At 46.4% G+C, this 16145-nt stretch overlaps 1 protein-coding gene across 6 annotated transcripts in view; it reads left to right on the forward strand.

Annotated features, from left to right (window-relative positions):
• PAX5 (paired box 5) overlaps positions 1-16145 on the forward strand; it is a 167497-nt gene that overhangs the window by 64963 nt on the left and 86389 nt on the right. The gene's annotated exons all lie outside the window — the stretch shown is intronic.

Raw genomic sequence — 16145 nt, forward strand, 5'->3', positions numbered from 1 at the left:
AAGGGTGTGCCAGTGAGAGGCTCCTGGGGCCTGGACAAGATCCAGATTCAATTCAGGACACTAGTCCTGATGCCCAGGCTGTGCCAGGCCCTGGGCTGGTTTCCTCGCCACACGGACAGTTCAGACATGGTTCCTGCCTGCTGAGAGCTCCCATCGGGTGGGTGAGTCAGAGAGACCTGTGAGCAGTGACTTTCCCAACTTCTATCGGGTACTTGTGGTGAGGACTGGCTGTTAATTAGGACTACCTGCTAATTAGGTAATACTTCTGAATTTCCTGAAAGAGCCCTTCAAACCACATGGGCTGTGTGCATGAGCTGTCATGGAGAGGAGAGGGGCCAGAGGGGACCTTAGTGGTGAGGAGTGCGCAAAGCCTCGGGACCACCATCCTGTGACAGTCTGGCTGCCTCTCAGCCTCTCCTGTGAGGGCTCTCACAGACCATCTGTCCCCTTTGTTTTCAGATGGGGAAACCAAAGCCCAGAGAGGCAGAGACTGGCCTAAGGCACACAGCAAGTCATGCATTCACTTAACAAATACTGATGAGTGTCTACTATGTGCACAGCACAGAGCCAGATACTAGAGGTATATTCATGAACAAGACAGGCTTGGACCTGCCCTCAGGAAGTCTACAGATGTGTGGAAGAATCACAATAAATAAGACTAACTCAAAAGACTGTGGATTACAGGTGGGCTAGGTGCCGAGGAGGGAATGTCTGAGGTTTTTCAAAAGCACAAAGCCGAGATGGAGCCGGCCTGGAGGGGAAGTGCACTGACGCTGAGCCCTGAGGGGTGGGGCTGAATCAGGAGAAGGGACGCGGGTGTGGGAGAATGTGCCTGGCAGAAGGAAAGGCAAGTGCAAAGGTGTTGAGGTGCGAGGGGAGTGGCAGGGGTGAAGAACAGAAGGGTGCTGTGCTTCGGGGAACAGGCTGCCAGGCCGGGTGGGAGCTGATGTTGGAGAGGTGGGTCTGGCCATGTAGGCTGTGGTCAGGATTTGGGTCTTTCTCCCACAAGTGGAGTGAAGTCTCCGCCTTTCCCTGGGGGAATGATGTAGTGGTATGGGCAGAGAGGGGACTGGGTTTGTGTGAGGGCGCCCAGGAAGCGAGTGGTGAGGAGTGAGGGCCCAGGCACAGAGTCTGTAGCATTCCTAGTAAGCCCTTATTTTCTTAGTGCAGACATTCAGTATCAGCGCCTCTGTTGCCCTCTGTGTTTCACACTGTCCTCACAGAAACTCAGAATTTGAATCATAGTTCATGTAGTTTAGAATGCCCAGAAAGACTGGGCCGAGACCACAGGGCTTCGTAATCAGGAGGAGTGCATCCGCGTATCCATTCACTCACCTTCTCAGATACTCGTATGCTCATTCATCCAACATAATTCTTGCATGCTGACTGTGAGCCTGGCACAGTGCCAGGCACCCAGGGGAGGGAGGGATGAATCAGGCACCAGCTCCCAGGGGCAATATGATGGATTCAGACTCTGCAAGGCCAGGGAGAAGGTTCTGCAGCCCCGATGAAGGGAGACGTGGCCTCAGCATCAAGGGGGATGTTACAGAGGAGGTGATGTTGAGGGACAGGTCAGTAGGCCCATGTAGAGATGGGGCCTGATGGACAGGAGACCTGAATCAGAAACCCTGTGAGGGCTCCGCTTCCAGCAGTCTCGCCCTGCGGTGTCCTTCAGAATGACGCAGACAGGCGGTGGGCCTGTCTCTAACTGTGTGGGCTGAAGCAGGCCTGCAGGTGAACCGTGTGGTGGGATAATGACTGACTCAGGGCTTTCTGGTTAATCAGCTTCACCCCTGGTAATGTGCGGTAATGAGGAGAGATGGAAGGTGAGGCTGCGGGGCTGTCGGGCACACACAGGCACTGGACTATGAATGACACACCCTCGCTCCCGATTGCCATCACTGTGGACAAATGATGGTCCGAGCCAGGGGCTGCAGGCTGGGATGGCAGGCACGTCCTTGAGCCCCCGTATGCTTGCTTTCGCCTCTCTTGTGAGCCCCAGAGTGGGCTTGATGGTGGTGCCAGGAAGGGGGCCAGAGCTCTGGCCGCTGAGCTGGCCCCTTCAATTGTGAGCAGGTCCGTGACTCCAAGGCCTAGTGGCCTAGGTGAGGGCCTTGCTGTTAGTTCTATCGAGCAGCCTGGTGGGGAAGAAAGAGCATTTTCTGGCCTTGAAGTTGGGGGAGTTTGACTTGAGTCCTGGCTCTGCCCTGTTGGGAAGTCGCTTTTCCCTTGGAACCACTTTCCATATCTGCAGCAGTAATTGTAACGTTGATAACAGTAACAGTAACAGCAGCAGCAGTAGTAACAACAGTGGCCTTCCTCACCTGTGCGGGTGCTGGACAGTTCCCAAAGACCTCAGGTCACTCTGGCGGCACTCTCAGTGTAAAAGGCTGGGCAAGGTTTGCGGGTCCCATTCTGTAGCGTGGGGCATTTCTTTTCACTGCACACCCCGTGTCCAGGCCAGGGGCTTCTGGGACTCGTTGAGGCCACAGAGCTGGAATTTGACCTCAGGATCTTGTTTTCATCTTGTACAGGACATCTTGTCTTCTGCCTTCATGCCCCCGAAAGATTTTAGAAACCAGTTTTCTGACTGGCTGGTTTTCAGAACCGGCCTTTTGCAGCCAGAGTCTGCCTGCTATTCCAGAACCCTCAGAGACTTGCCATAGACTTTCCCTGCTACGTCACCCTAACGCCCACGGGAAGATCCTCGTTCAGGGCCCGGTTGGGTCCTGCCAGTCAGTTCCATGAGCTCAGGGCCCACCGTGATCTTGCTGCGTTTCCCGCCCAGATTGCCCCGGGTGGATGGGCCAGGCTTCTCACTTCCACAGGGAAACTTAGGAAACCCTTCGCCCGGGGTGGAAGGGGTTAATGTGTACACACTCCTGGGGCAATGAAACATTTCCTTTTCAAAATGGTTATTGAAAAAGCAATTCTGTTTTCTCTCCATGTGGAGTGAGTAAAAATCACCTTGGAGGAGAAGAGGAAAAAACAGTAACAATTGCAGGTGGCGTGTGCGTGCGTGCGTGTTTCTGTTTGGAACGGTGAAACCTGTTTCAGGAAAACTCGAATTGACGCTGTCGTGGGCGCTGTGCTCCTGGCGGGAGCTGGTCCCTCCAGCCTCGGCAGGAAGGCTGCCACGGAGCACAGCCTGCCGTATTCACTCTCGGCAGACTATTAACCAACACCAGCCTATTAATCTGGCTTTTGAGCCTTCACTAAAGCCCATAAAAGCTCACAGTTGTCAAATGGAGTTCATTTTAATTTCCTTTCAATCACAGTAAATTATTCAGGTGATAAATCAGCTGGAGCAGCCTCCTGGCTGTAATAGAAACCCTAATTCCTGGCTAATTATCCAGCCCATTGCTGCCAACAGATCAATACGGGCACAAAATGGAACGGGCCCAGGGCCCTCCCTCCCATTGGGCCAGAGACAGAAAGACAGCTGGGGAAGGGGGACGTGCTGCTGACCTCCTGGGAAGTTCAAAGGTCACAGGGGGTTAAATCGGGAGATGGCCTGTCCCTTGTCTAATAGAGAAAGCCACCAGAAATGCCTCCTGCTCTCATGTGCTACGTTGCCCTCCGAACGGCGGCATTTCTCCAGGTTGGTCGGCCTGGGGCCGAGCATTGCCTGCTCCTGTGGGCATCCTAGTCCTTGGAAGGGGCTGGTTTGTGTTTTCGAGCATGATGAGTTTGGTCATCGAGAGGGCCTTGAACACATGCTTTACCTTCAGGGAGCTCATGTTCCTGTGTAGTGGATCTGTGCCCACCCGGATGAGAAGACAGGTGTGCAGGCTGAGAAAGGGGGAAGGCTTCCTGGAGGAGGTGTCATTAGTGCTGTGCCTTGAGAGATGGAAAGAATCCAGATCTGTGGAGATTGTAGAGTTGATTGGAGAGGGCGTTCTAGGCAGAAGGAACAGCGTGGACCACGTTACGGAGACCCGCAGGTGTGGCAGGGGACTGCAAGCTGGCCCAGCAGGTTGGGATGCGGGTGAGTGGAAGGAAGTCAGGGGCAGGGGGCTGAAGAAGCAGGAGGGGCCCTAAGTCCCAGAGGGCTGGAATGTGTGGGTGAGGAGATTTGGCTTTGCTCTGGAAACAGTGTGCCCCAGAGAGCCTCAAATCTCTGGTCTGTACTACTCTGCTCACCTGGAAGCAACCTGATGCTACTGTTGGATCTCTGTTCCCCAAAAAGAGTCCCTCATGGTTTCCCACCACTCAAAACCCAACCTCAGCTCTTCATCCCCATCATGACCTTTTACTGCCCCCGCGTCCCTCTGCCTGTCCGCGAGTTGCTATGACTGTGGCCAGGCCTGACCCCTCGCTGCCCCATATGGACTGCTGGGCTGCTCCTCCTCTGTCTGAGGGGGCCACAGACCATGAGCTGGCATGTGCATGTGTGTGTGTGCGTGTGTGCGTGTGTGAGCATGTACTTGAGCAGCAGAGCACCAGGGATGGCTCTGAGCAGGCAGGGTGGCAGGTACTACAGTTACTACTTTCTCAGTGTTGTTCCCACTCTATCCTCCACTCAGGGTTTCCCTGCATGGAACATTCTTTCAGTCCGTTTCTAGATCTACTCTGTCCAGGCCCAGCAGGAGTCCTGCCTGCCCTGGGAGGCCTTCAGTGACCCACTTCAGCCGGCACTGACTTGCCTCTTATCTGAGCTCATGAATACATTGGGTTCTCACCACTACTGTAGTAATTGTCTTAGCGACTATGTATTCATTGCTTACCATGTGCCCAGCTGTATTCTAAGGAGAACTCTTCTTACCCCTTCTTCTCATCTGAGCAAGGAGAAACCTCTGTAAAATTTTGAATTGGAGATTATCAGGATTCAGTGCAGTACAGATTAGAAGATTATTCTGGCTGCTGTGGGGAGAGTTGGAGAGTTGGGGACTAGGTACCCCTGGAGCTGGTTGTCTGCCCTGTCTGGGGATGACCATCTCTCCAGTCTGCGCCACTGACCGGGAATCGATGCATTGAAGTCTTTCTCTTCCCCCTGGTCTCCTACCTCTTCCCACCTACTCTCTAGCCAGGCTCCCAGGATTACTAGAGTTGAGCTCAGATTTGATTCTGAGCTTCCTGGTGGTCAAAGCAAAATATGAAACACAGTCAGTTGTGTGCTCCTTATTTTCCACCAGGATACAATAGGCCATGTTTTTTCTGACACTGAAAAAGAGCCATGAAAGAAGCCATGTTTTTTCTGACACTTAAGTAGAAAGGAAACTGTCATGTGGTGTTTTAGTGGGGGCCACTGTGGAGGCAGAGGACACAGTCTTCCACACACCCATGGAGATGCTGCAGTAGGTTTTTCTTGTTTTGTTTTTAATCCTCACCCGAGGACATTTTTCCATTTTTTGTTCAGGTAGAGTGGGAGGGAGAGAGAGGAAGAGAGAGAGAGAGAAACATCGATGTGAAAGGGACACATCGAGTGGCTGCAACGCATGACCAACCAGGGCCAGGGACAAACTGCAACTGAGGCACGCACCCTTAGCGGGAACCGAACCCGGGTCTCTCTGGACCGCAGGCCGACGCTCTAACTGCTGAGCCAAACCAGCCAGGGCCTGCAGCAGGTTTTATAGGACTCTGTCCTGTGGGTAAATATAATGACCACATGCTGATCGGCGCATTTCTGCAGGGGCAGGGCTGCTGTGAACACACAGCTCAAGAACGCCGCCTTCCTAACAGCCGGGCTTAAACTAAGAGAAGTCCCAGATACTCTGGGGCAGCCATGCCTAGATTTTTCAGTTTGATGCTTCAGAAAGATATGCTACTGCTTAGGGGCTTTGTGACCTCCTGCCACCCAAGGTGCCGGTGGGAAAATACCCACCCCCAGTTGAAGCTTCTCTCTATAGCAGTGGTTCTCAACCTTCCTAATACCATGACCCTTTAATACAGTTCCTCATGTTGTGGTGACCCCCAACCATAAAATTATTTTTGTTGCTACTTCATAACTGTAATTTTGCTAGTGTTCTGTCTTAGGCAACCTCTGTGAAAGGGTCGTTCGACCCCCAAAGGGGTCTTGACCCACAGGTTGAGAACCGCTGCTCTATAGGAATGCACCTCAGCATAACTCAATCCCATCAACTCAACTCCTGATGAGAAGGAGAATGTAGTGGTTGACATTTGACTTCTCTGATGAGGGTTTGGTGTGCAAGAACTTGGTGGGTATTGAAGGCAGGGGCATATGTTTTAGAGATTAAAGAAGCAGACGGCTCACCCACCCAGTTGCAGATGGAGAAAGTGGAACCGAGAGATCCTGGCTGGGCCTTTCTGGGAAGCAGGCACAGTCGGACCTGGTGGCCACCTGGGAGCCTGATAAACCAGAGCAGGACTTCAGACCCTAAGGCACAGTGATGCTGCCGGGGGTAAACATGGCCCAGTGAATGTCCTGGGCTCTGACCAGTCACATGAGTGACTTCTCCTACGGAAGGAGCTGCCAGAGGGTGGTAGTAGCAGGGAGAAGGGTGAGAGTTCTTATTCCAGTGTTTCCCAGCATGAGGAGAGGGGGTAGAAACCCCTTCTTTCTGAGCTGAGATGCTTACGCAACATTTAACTTGTGTGTCGTCTTGCCTTTGGAATGAGATGATGACGAGGCTTATGCGCGAATTCTTGCTTCCTAGATCTCTAGAGGTACTGGGTGTCTCTAGACCAGCCATACTCGCCCTTATCCTTCTACTGTCATCATCTCAAAGTGACCCAAGGGTGAAAATCACATGGACTCTGTGGGGCCTCTGCGGGGCCTCTGCCTTCTTCACTTGCTCTGCTGACCACGGTCTTCTTATCTTCTTAAAAAGCTTTCAAAATATTTTCTAAACAGTTGAGTATTCTACGTATTTTTGTCTCTCTGTGGATCAAACAGAAGGGTGTCTACCCCTCAAAAACCATGGCGCCAGATTTGCAAGACTGGGGAATGTTTAAAGGAATACCAGGCAAGTTGTCATCGTGTAAATACATGGGTGGACCCTGGGGGTTCGTGATGGCTCTTGGGATAGTCATTTTTCTCTGGGTCACGGTTTCTGCTTTTGGGGTTAGGGATTAGACTGGGTCATCCTTGAGATCCATTCCAGCTCAAACATTCTGTAAGAGATAAAACAAATTGGAACTCCATCTCTTATTTTTATTTTTGACTTGTTTACAGTTTTTCCTCCTGTCTGTTTCACTCTTTTAGATGACAGGCAAATTCTGTATATGTGGGATTTAAAGATTACAAGCAAATTGTCAAAGAGCTGCCTGCGCCTTGCTAGGATGTTCTTTCATTCATTTATTCATTCATTCATCCAAGAAATTTTTACAGATATGTCATGTCAGTGACATTGGCCACCTGTGCTGTGCCATGTGGCATAAAGTAAGAGCAATAGATACAGACAAAGGTACTGTGTGAAACTTGACTTTTGAGTAGAGATATTTCCCCCTAAACAAGGCTAACCAATTTTTGCAATAAACAAAAAGACAAAAGAAAAGGTAATTTCAGTTTTATAGCTAGTTTGTTTTGAGAGTGCACTGAAGTTTGGCTTAAGAAATTTGGCTATTCACAAAGCTCTTTAAAAACCTCAAATGTTTATTATATTATAAATTACAAAAAAGGAACATATACTTATGGTTTTGATAATAAGGTCTGAACTATTGCAGACTCCCCTCCCATCTCAAACAATAGAAATACTGGCTCAAATGTAACTATTCAACTGGATATAGTTCCTAGTGAACAGGGGCTAAGGTTTGATGCTGGTGTTGAGACAAAAGTTATGGCCTTACACTTATGTGACATGGGAGTTAGAACACGAACTTCTGCAAAAAACTTGAAACCTGGAAGGACTAAACTTTCCATGGAATGCGTGCTAGACAGTTTCACCCCCAGGCCGAGGAAAGCAGCATGAAGCTGTATTTTGCATGGGCTTCAGGGTGCAACAACAGTTTCCCATGGGAGGCTGAAACCCCAAGCTTGTGCCATGTGCAGGCATGGTATCTCACTTTATATCATTCACAAGAAACCCAAGAAGAGAAATTAATATAAAAATTGGGCTCATATCAGCGAAATTCTTGAGATACCTAGCAGAAGCATATGAAAAACTCCCATCTAGATCCTCCTACAATCTGGCATGTACAGCATGCCCACAGAGTAAATGATAACTACTGAAGGTGAGCTCACAAGTAAAAAATTGCAAACCCCACAAGGAAATGAGGGCAAGTCAGGAGACATAACCAGGAAAATTAATACTCCAAGAACCTAAAATAGCAATCTGAAAGAGATTATCAAATGACTAAAGAGATAAAAAAAAAAAGAACTAGAAACATTACAAAAGAAGAAAACACCATGAAAAAAGAATAATCAGATTAGAATAAAACAAAAAAATTTCTAGAAATAAAAATTTTAGACATCAAAATTAAAAATTTAATTTATTTTTTTAAATACCAGCTAAGACACAGCTGAATAGAAAACCAGTGATTTGAGAGACAGAGCTGAGGAAATAGCTAGGAATGCAGCACAGAAATCTAGAGATGGGAAACATGAAAGAGAGGCTGAGAGATCAAATAAAATTTCATGAGAAGGTCCAACACTCATACATCTAATAGTTGCTCTGGAAAAATTAAATAGAAAAAAATAGAGGTGAAGAAATATTTGAAGAAATAATGGCTAAGGAATTTGTAGAACACAATTGTTGTAAGACATATATCATGTTGAACAAGCATTCTAAATTCCAGGCAAGTTAAATAAAAATGAATGCATGTTTAGGCAAAGCTGTAGTGAAATCGAACAACAGAGACAAAGAGAAAATTATAAAAACAATCAGAGAGAAACATTAGAAAACACCATGAAAAAAAAGAATAATCAGATTAGAATAAAACAAAAAATTTCTAGAAATAAAAATTTTAGACATTAAAATAAAAATTCAATTTTTTTTTTTTTTTTATCCTCACCCGAGGACACTTTTCCATTTTTTATTGAGATAGAGCGGGAAGGAGAGAGAGGAAGAGAGAGAAACATCGACGTGAAAGGGACACATCAAGTGGCCGCCACCCACACGACCCAACCAGGGCCGGGGACAAACTGCAGCCAAGGTACATGCCCCTAGCGGGAACTGAACCCGGGTCTCTGTGGACCACAGGCTGACGCTCCAACCGCTAAGCCAAACTGGCCAGGGCCAGTTTATTTTTTTAAAAACCAGCTAAGACATAGCTGAATAGAAAACCAGTGATTTGAGAGACAGAGCCTTTAAATTGACAAAGCATGTCTTAAATCATCAACAGAAGTCAGAAGACAATATAAAATATCTTTACATGTTAAGAGATAACAACAATTAACCTGTATTTAAATAAATGATCATTTAATAGTGAAGTCAAATAAAGACATTTTCAGACAAAAACAGAGTTTACTACTCACAGACTTGTACTGAACAGCTAAACAATGTACTCCAACAAGAAGGCTGAGAAGCTTCCCGTTTCAGTTCTGACATATAAAGAGGTTGGAAATCATCACTCACATATTTACAACAGGAAATAAAGCTGAGCAAACTGAAAATCAACAACTTTTCCTGACCCTTCAGGGAAGTGAGGTTGCAGGACAAACAGCTACTATAAAATCTGGAGAGACAGGAGAATACAAAGAGTAACAGCTGAGATTTGTCAGGTGAATGTAGAACCTCGTGCTAAATGCCGATTTACCTTAGTTCCTGTTATCCAATACATTATGTCCAGCTTTCAACAAAAAGTTAGGCAAAAAACAAACAAACAAACAAAAAAACGCCACAGGCTAAAGAGAGAAAGTAAGCATGAGAACCAGACTCAGCTATGACATGGATTTCAGAATTATTAGACAGGTTTTTAAAGTAACTATGATTGATATATTAAGAGCTCTAAAGGGAAAAGTAGATGGCATGAAAGAACAGATGGGTAATGTAAGCAGAGATATGGAAACTCTAAGAAAATCAAAAGGACATGCTAGAAATAAAAAGCACAGCAGTAAATAAAGTGCCTTTGATGGATTCACCAGAAGATTGTATATAATCAAGTAAAAAATCAGTGAGCTTGAAGGTATGTTAATAGAAAGTTCCCGAACTAAAATGTAAAGACAAAAAAAGAATTAAAAAATAAAACCTAAACCACTAGAACATTCAAGAATTGTGGGATAATTTTAAATGGACTAACATATGCATAATTGGAATAGCAGGAGAAGACAGAATAAAGAAAAGTATTTGAAATAGCTGAGAACTTTTCAAAATTAATGACAAATACCAAACCACAAACTCAGGGAATGTCACAGATTTGGGTACTCAGAGAATATCAAGATGTTTTGCTATCTATCCCTATGCTATTCAAACATCAGAAAACCAAAGACAGAGAAAATCTTGAAAAAAGCCAGACGTGGGGAAACCACCTTACTTACCGAGGAACACGGATAAAAATTACAGTGGATTTCATGTCAGAAAATATGCAAACAAGTATTTCACTTCACTCTTTAAATACTTAAATCATTGAAAGAAATAAACCCACCAACCTAGAATTCTACATCTTGAGAAATTATCCTCTAAAAGTGAAGGAGAAATATTTTCTGAGTCAAACAAAAATGGAATGAATTCATGACCAGCAGGCTTGTCTTGCAAGAAATATTTACAAATATAGTACTTTAGGGAAAAGAAATATAGTATGTCAGAACTAGATCTACAAAAAGAAAGGAGGGGAATCAGAGAAGGAATAAATGAAGGTAAAATGAATTCTTTGATTTTTCTTATTCTTAACTGATCTAAAAAGGTAACAGTTTAAAGTTATAATGGTAACAATGTATGGGGTGGTTATAACTTATGCTTAAGTGAAATGAATGACAGCAACGTCACAAGGCGTAGGAAGAGGCAGGAGACTTGATTGTCATAAGATAGTTTTATTTGCTTGCAGCAAGTGGAGGAGACAGGGGATTCATATCCAAAGCTCTGCCTAGTCGAGAGGAGGCTTAGCCATTGCTTATATACACTATTTGGTCAATTGTACATTGATTTCAGTTAGCTACGCTTCTCTGGGTTGGGTTCCTGTCAAGCTCATCCTATTTGTAGCTGATCTGTAAAATACTGGGCTACATTTTAACATTTAGTAAAAATAGCATTGCCTGAAACACCAATCAGGAAGAATATATGTACCCCCATGTTCATAGCAGCACTATTTACAATAGCTAAGATCTGGAAACAGCCCAAGTGTCCATCAGTAGACGAATGGATAAAAAAGCTGTGGTACATATACACAGTGGAGTACTATGCAGCGGTAAGAAAGAAAGATTTCTTATCCTTTGAGACCACATGGAGGGACCTGGAAAGCATTATGCTAAGTGAAATAAGCCAAGCAGAAAAGGACAAATACCACATGATCTCACTTATATACGGAATATAATGAACATAACAGTCTGAGGAATACGGTAGACCCAGAAACATGGAAGTAGGGCACAGACTGACATCCCTCAGAAGAGTGGGTGGGGGGTTGGGGGGGTGGGAAGAGATAAACCACAGAACTTATATGCATGTATGCATGACCAATGGACATGGACAACTAAGCCGGGGATGGGGTGGGGGTGGGATGGGGAGGGGGGTGCCAATGGGGTAAAAAGAGAACTATCTAACAAAAAATAATAATAATAATTAAATTAAAAAAAAAAAAAGAATAGCATTTATGTAGTAAGAATGGCTAACACATTGAGACCTTTGTCCTATATAACACTTTTAGAGGCTACAGACAATTTTAGGGTTGGGGTAATGGAATTGGTGATGTATTATTTCAGGCAACCAAGAGGGCAGATAACTTTACCCACCTGCTGTTAACTTATGGGGGTTCCTGGCAAGAGCCAGCTCATCAGGATGAGGGTGTGAAAGGAAGATGATGAGAGGAAGGAAAGGAAGGAGAGTAGGGGTTTGAGGTCTTGGAGGTGGACCAGTTCTTTTTTTTTTTTTTTTCTTTCATCCTCACCTGAGGACATTCTTCCATTTTTTGTTCATATAGAGTGGGAGGGAGAGAGAGGAAGAGAGAGAGAGTGGCTGCCACCCGCACGACCAACCAGGGCCGGGGACAAACTGCAACTGAGGTACATGCCCTTAGCGGGAACCGAACCCGGGTCTCTGCTCCGGACTGCAGGCCGACGCTCTAACCGCTGAGCCAAACCGGCCAGGGTGAGGTGGACCAGTTCTAAATGACAGGATAAGGTCCTATTTGTGGCCATCCATGGGACTGGGGCTGGGGCTGGGGCTGGGGAATGGAGATCAAGACCGATGAAGTCAAAGAGGTGTGCTCAGAGAGGTCCAGGCAGGTGCAGAGGACAGTGGGCGGTTTCCAGGAAGGGGTATCTGTCAGGCAGCACGTAGGCAATTACTAACAGTGTGGAGTCCTTAGGAGGAGACGTCGTGACAGAATGGTAGGGGGGAGCAGTGCCTGGAATTGGTGTCGGGGAACGGTGAGTCTGCAGACCCCTCTGTCTATCCCAGAAAGTCTGAGAGGAGAGGGAGGCTTGCTCTCCATTGGAGCGGTCATCAGGGACCAATGTCTAGAGGCAGTACAGCATCCAAGTTAAGAGCATGGGCTTCCAAAGCAGCAGCTTGGGATTTTGTTACCTGATATGCTGCTTTGAGCCTCTTGGGAGAGTTTGATAATAAATGATTGCAGCTTACCTCAGAGCCTGTGCGATTCTCCCTGTGTTCCTGGGTTTGAGCGAGCTGGTCACCACCACCTCCCAAACATTCCCTTTTCTCCCTTTGTGCGCAGTTATTTTAAACCTACTTGACTTTCCCAGTGCTTTCACCTCCGTTTTGTCCATGTAAAATGGGATAATGACAGTTGTGTCATTTTGGTGGTACAGATTAACTAAGGTGAACATAAAAAGTGCTTAGCAGGGAGTCCAGCCCATAACAGACAATTGATACATGTTACTTCTCCTGTTATTATTATCATTATCACCAGGGAGCACTTGCCACAGCAGAGGTTCCACAGAGCAGAGAGAAGAGGGCAGGGTGGGAATGGGGTCAGGGCTGGTGGGGCAGGACAGGGGTGTGAGAGGAGGCAGAGAGGCTGGCATTGTCGGGAGGGAGGGGTGAGAGATGGACCAGAGGCACTGTCTGACCTGCAGACAGTGCAGTTGCTGGGAACTTTCTCCTTCCCAGACTTTCTCTGTTTCTACTGTTTGCCTGGCTACAGAATACACAGGCCGATGAGCTCAGGCTCAGAGGGGGAAATCCCATTAAAGTAATCAAAGCAACAATTTGTATCACTTTTAGAACTTGTGCCTGAGGAGCTAAGAAAGCTTCGTAATAAATTATTAATTCTGGATTGTATTATAAGAATTTCCCCCTGCACATAAGCAAGTTAATATTAATGTGTTGGTGCAATAGAGGACAGCAGTTTTCTGGTCTCTCAGATTTGGCTCGAAGGAAGAAGGGGTATTCAAACCTAGGCTCCCATACTTCTGAGCTTGTGAATGTCCCTCCTGGGAGGAAGGGCTGGGACTGCCAGTGCCTGTGACTGCTCAAAGGACACCCGCCACTCCCCCTCGTACTCAGCCCGTCTGGGGACTAGGTGGCGCTATGTCGGTCACTCACATTGGCCATATGGTAAGGTGGTTCAGAGCACAGCCTGGAACCTGGTACCTGCACCTGTTGGCTTTGTGATCTGATCAAGTTGCCCAGCCTCAATGAGCCTCAGTTTCCCCATCCACAAGAGGAAGTTGAGGATGCTAGTGTGCTCCTCTCCGAGCTGGTTCATGTATGTACGCTCTTGGCACATGGGAACTCTCAATAGATGGTTATCTTTCATTATTTACATCCTCAAAGAATGTTTGAATGGTACAGACAAGGCTCCGGCCCCCACAAGTTTACACTGGGGGGCTGCACAGGAAGTGGATGGGGAGGAGGATGAGTAAGGGGGTACCAGGTGGAGAAGAGGAAGAGCAAAGGCACTGAGACCTGTGCATGTATGATCTGGGGGAGGGGGAGTAGTTTCAGGTGGCCAAGGTGTGAGGTGTGAGGATTGATGACTCTGAAAAGCCTGTTTAAACACACACACTCACACACACACCATACAATATGATGCAATGTAATTAAACAACATATAATGTAATAATATAATATCTGGATAGTACATACAGGTAAATATTTTATTTGTATTATTCATGTACTCCTCATAACAAACTTTTCCAGGTTGGTGTTTATTTTCCTCATTTAAAAGATGAAGAAACTGAGGGGATACTTGTTACCCATATTGATTGATTTTAGAGAGAGAGAAAGGAAGGGAGGGAAGGAGGGAGCAAGAGAGAGAAAGAGGGAGAGACAGGGAGAGAGGAGAGAATGCCTTTTTCTGCAGCCAATGGTTAATTCTTGTATGTGCCCTGATTGGGGATTGAACCTGAAACCTTGGTGTATTGGGACAACACTCTAACCAACTGAGCTACCTGGCTGGGTTTAGCTATTTTTACATTACATTTGCCTGGCAGCACACATGTGGTATGTTTGGTTACACAGTGTGATCTTCATCATCTTTTAAACCTCAATGCTCATTACTTTGGTTGCTGGAGTGTGAGGATTGCGTCTGGAGTTGCTGGGAAGGGAGCGTTGCTTCCCTATGGGACACTCTTAGGAACAGGTGTAGTAATTTATACAGATTGTTCTTACAAATTCATTTATGAACAGAATTTGGGTGTCAAACGATAGCATATGGAATAAATCTGGAACGTCCTATGCTATCTGTGCCCTGGGGGCTGCACTATAGATTCTCCTGCTACTAACTTTTCTCTGGGCTCCTGGTCCTCTTTAGAATAGTTATTTGGATTTGGAAAAAGTATTTTCCTCCTGCTTTGATCCTGGTCATGGCTGACTCCTCATTTATTCCTTGTGGTTTGGGAAGGTAGGAGCTAAGAAGCAGATAGTGGGCCATGGGGCTTTCAGATGTTGTAGGGACCTACCTGGTGAGAACCCTGTCTGGTGAGAACCCTGCCTGGTGTGAGTCAGTCGGAGAACCTGTGAGTAGTGGACAGTTTGCATCTCGTGGACTCCGTGAAGTAACGCGTCCCTTCTCTAGCTTGCAGCAAGGAGGGCCAGATGTGGTCTCTCCTGTAGCAAGTTCATAAGCCTCTAACCCCTATCTTGGCTTTGAGGGTGTGGAGAGCATGGTGTTTAAGTGTGGGCTCTAGACCAGACTGCCTGGTCTCAGTCCCGACTCCATTGCCTACCAGCTGCGTGGTCTTGGGCAGGATACTGGGCCCTGCTAAGCCTCCGTTTCTTCATCTACAAGTGGAGGTAATGAGTGCTTGCCTTATAGGGCTGTGTGAGATTTAAGTGAGGGTTCCTGAGCAGTGCAAAGCCACAAAGCAATTGAGAGCCAGGGAAGTAGAACTTGTCCCTTTTCTTCTTTCAACTGCTAAGTGACACTTTTCCTGAGACCTGAGCTCTACCTGGAGTTGTGGGTCTGGTGTAGGAGGGTCTCAGTCCTTCCCCTGAGCTGGGAGTGGGACAGCGTCTGAGACAGGTGATTACATGAATTCATGCATCCAGCCGCCAGCCTCGGAGCACACTGCCTTGCATGCGCATGCCGGACAAGCTGGGCGATGCAGAGGTACACAGGGCACCCCTCAAAACAAACGGGGTCCTGAGGGGCCCATGGGCACAGCTATAGCCCTGTTCAAGTCCAGGCAGCACATGCTCATTGCCACTTACCTAAGCAACACCTACTTTTTATTCAAATATTTTAATAGGTAGTATATGCGAACAGTAAAAATTTTAGACAATACCAAATGTATACAGTGAAAATTAGGTCTCTCACTTATTCCTTTCTCTCAGCCACTCAGTTCCCCTCCTGGGAGGCAACCACCATTACCAATTTCTTCTGTAGTCTTCAGATATTTACATACAGTACTTTGGTGAGGGTAAGGTATACATGTATATATGTGTATTTCAATATGTATATCTCTCCCCTTTTGAATATAAATGGTAGCATACTATATGCATTGTTCTATTTTTGCTCTTTTCCATTAATACTTATTTCTTGGTGATTGTTCCATACCAGTCTTTTTAACAGCTGCATAGTATTCCATTATTTGGGGTATCATAATAGGATCCCAAGTCTCCTATTAGTTGCTTCCAATATTTTTCCTTTTAAAAAAAGGCTGCAGTGAGCATCCTTGTCCATGTTTA

This window comes from Molossus molossus, unplaced genomic scaffold (genome assembly GCF_014108415.1).
Source record: "Molossus molossus isolate mMolMol1 unplaced genomic scaffold, mMolMol1.p scaffold_m16_p_14, whole genome shotgun sequence".
NCBI classification, from domain to species: domain Eukaryota; kingdom Metazoa; phylum Chordata; class Mammalia; order Chiroptera; family Molossidae; genus Molossus; species Molossus molossus.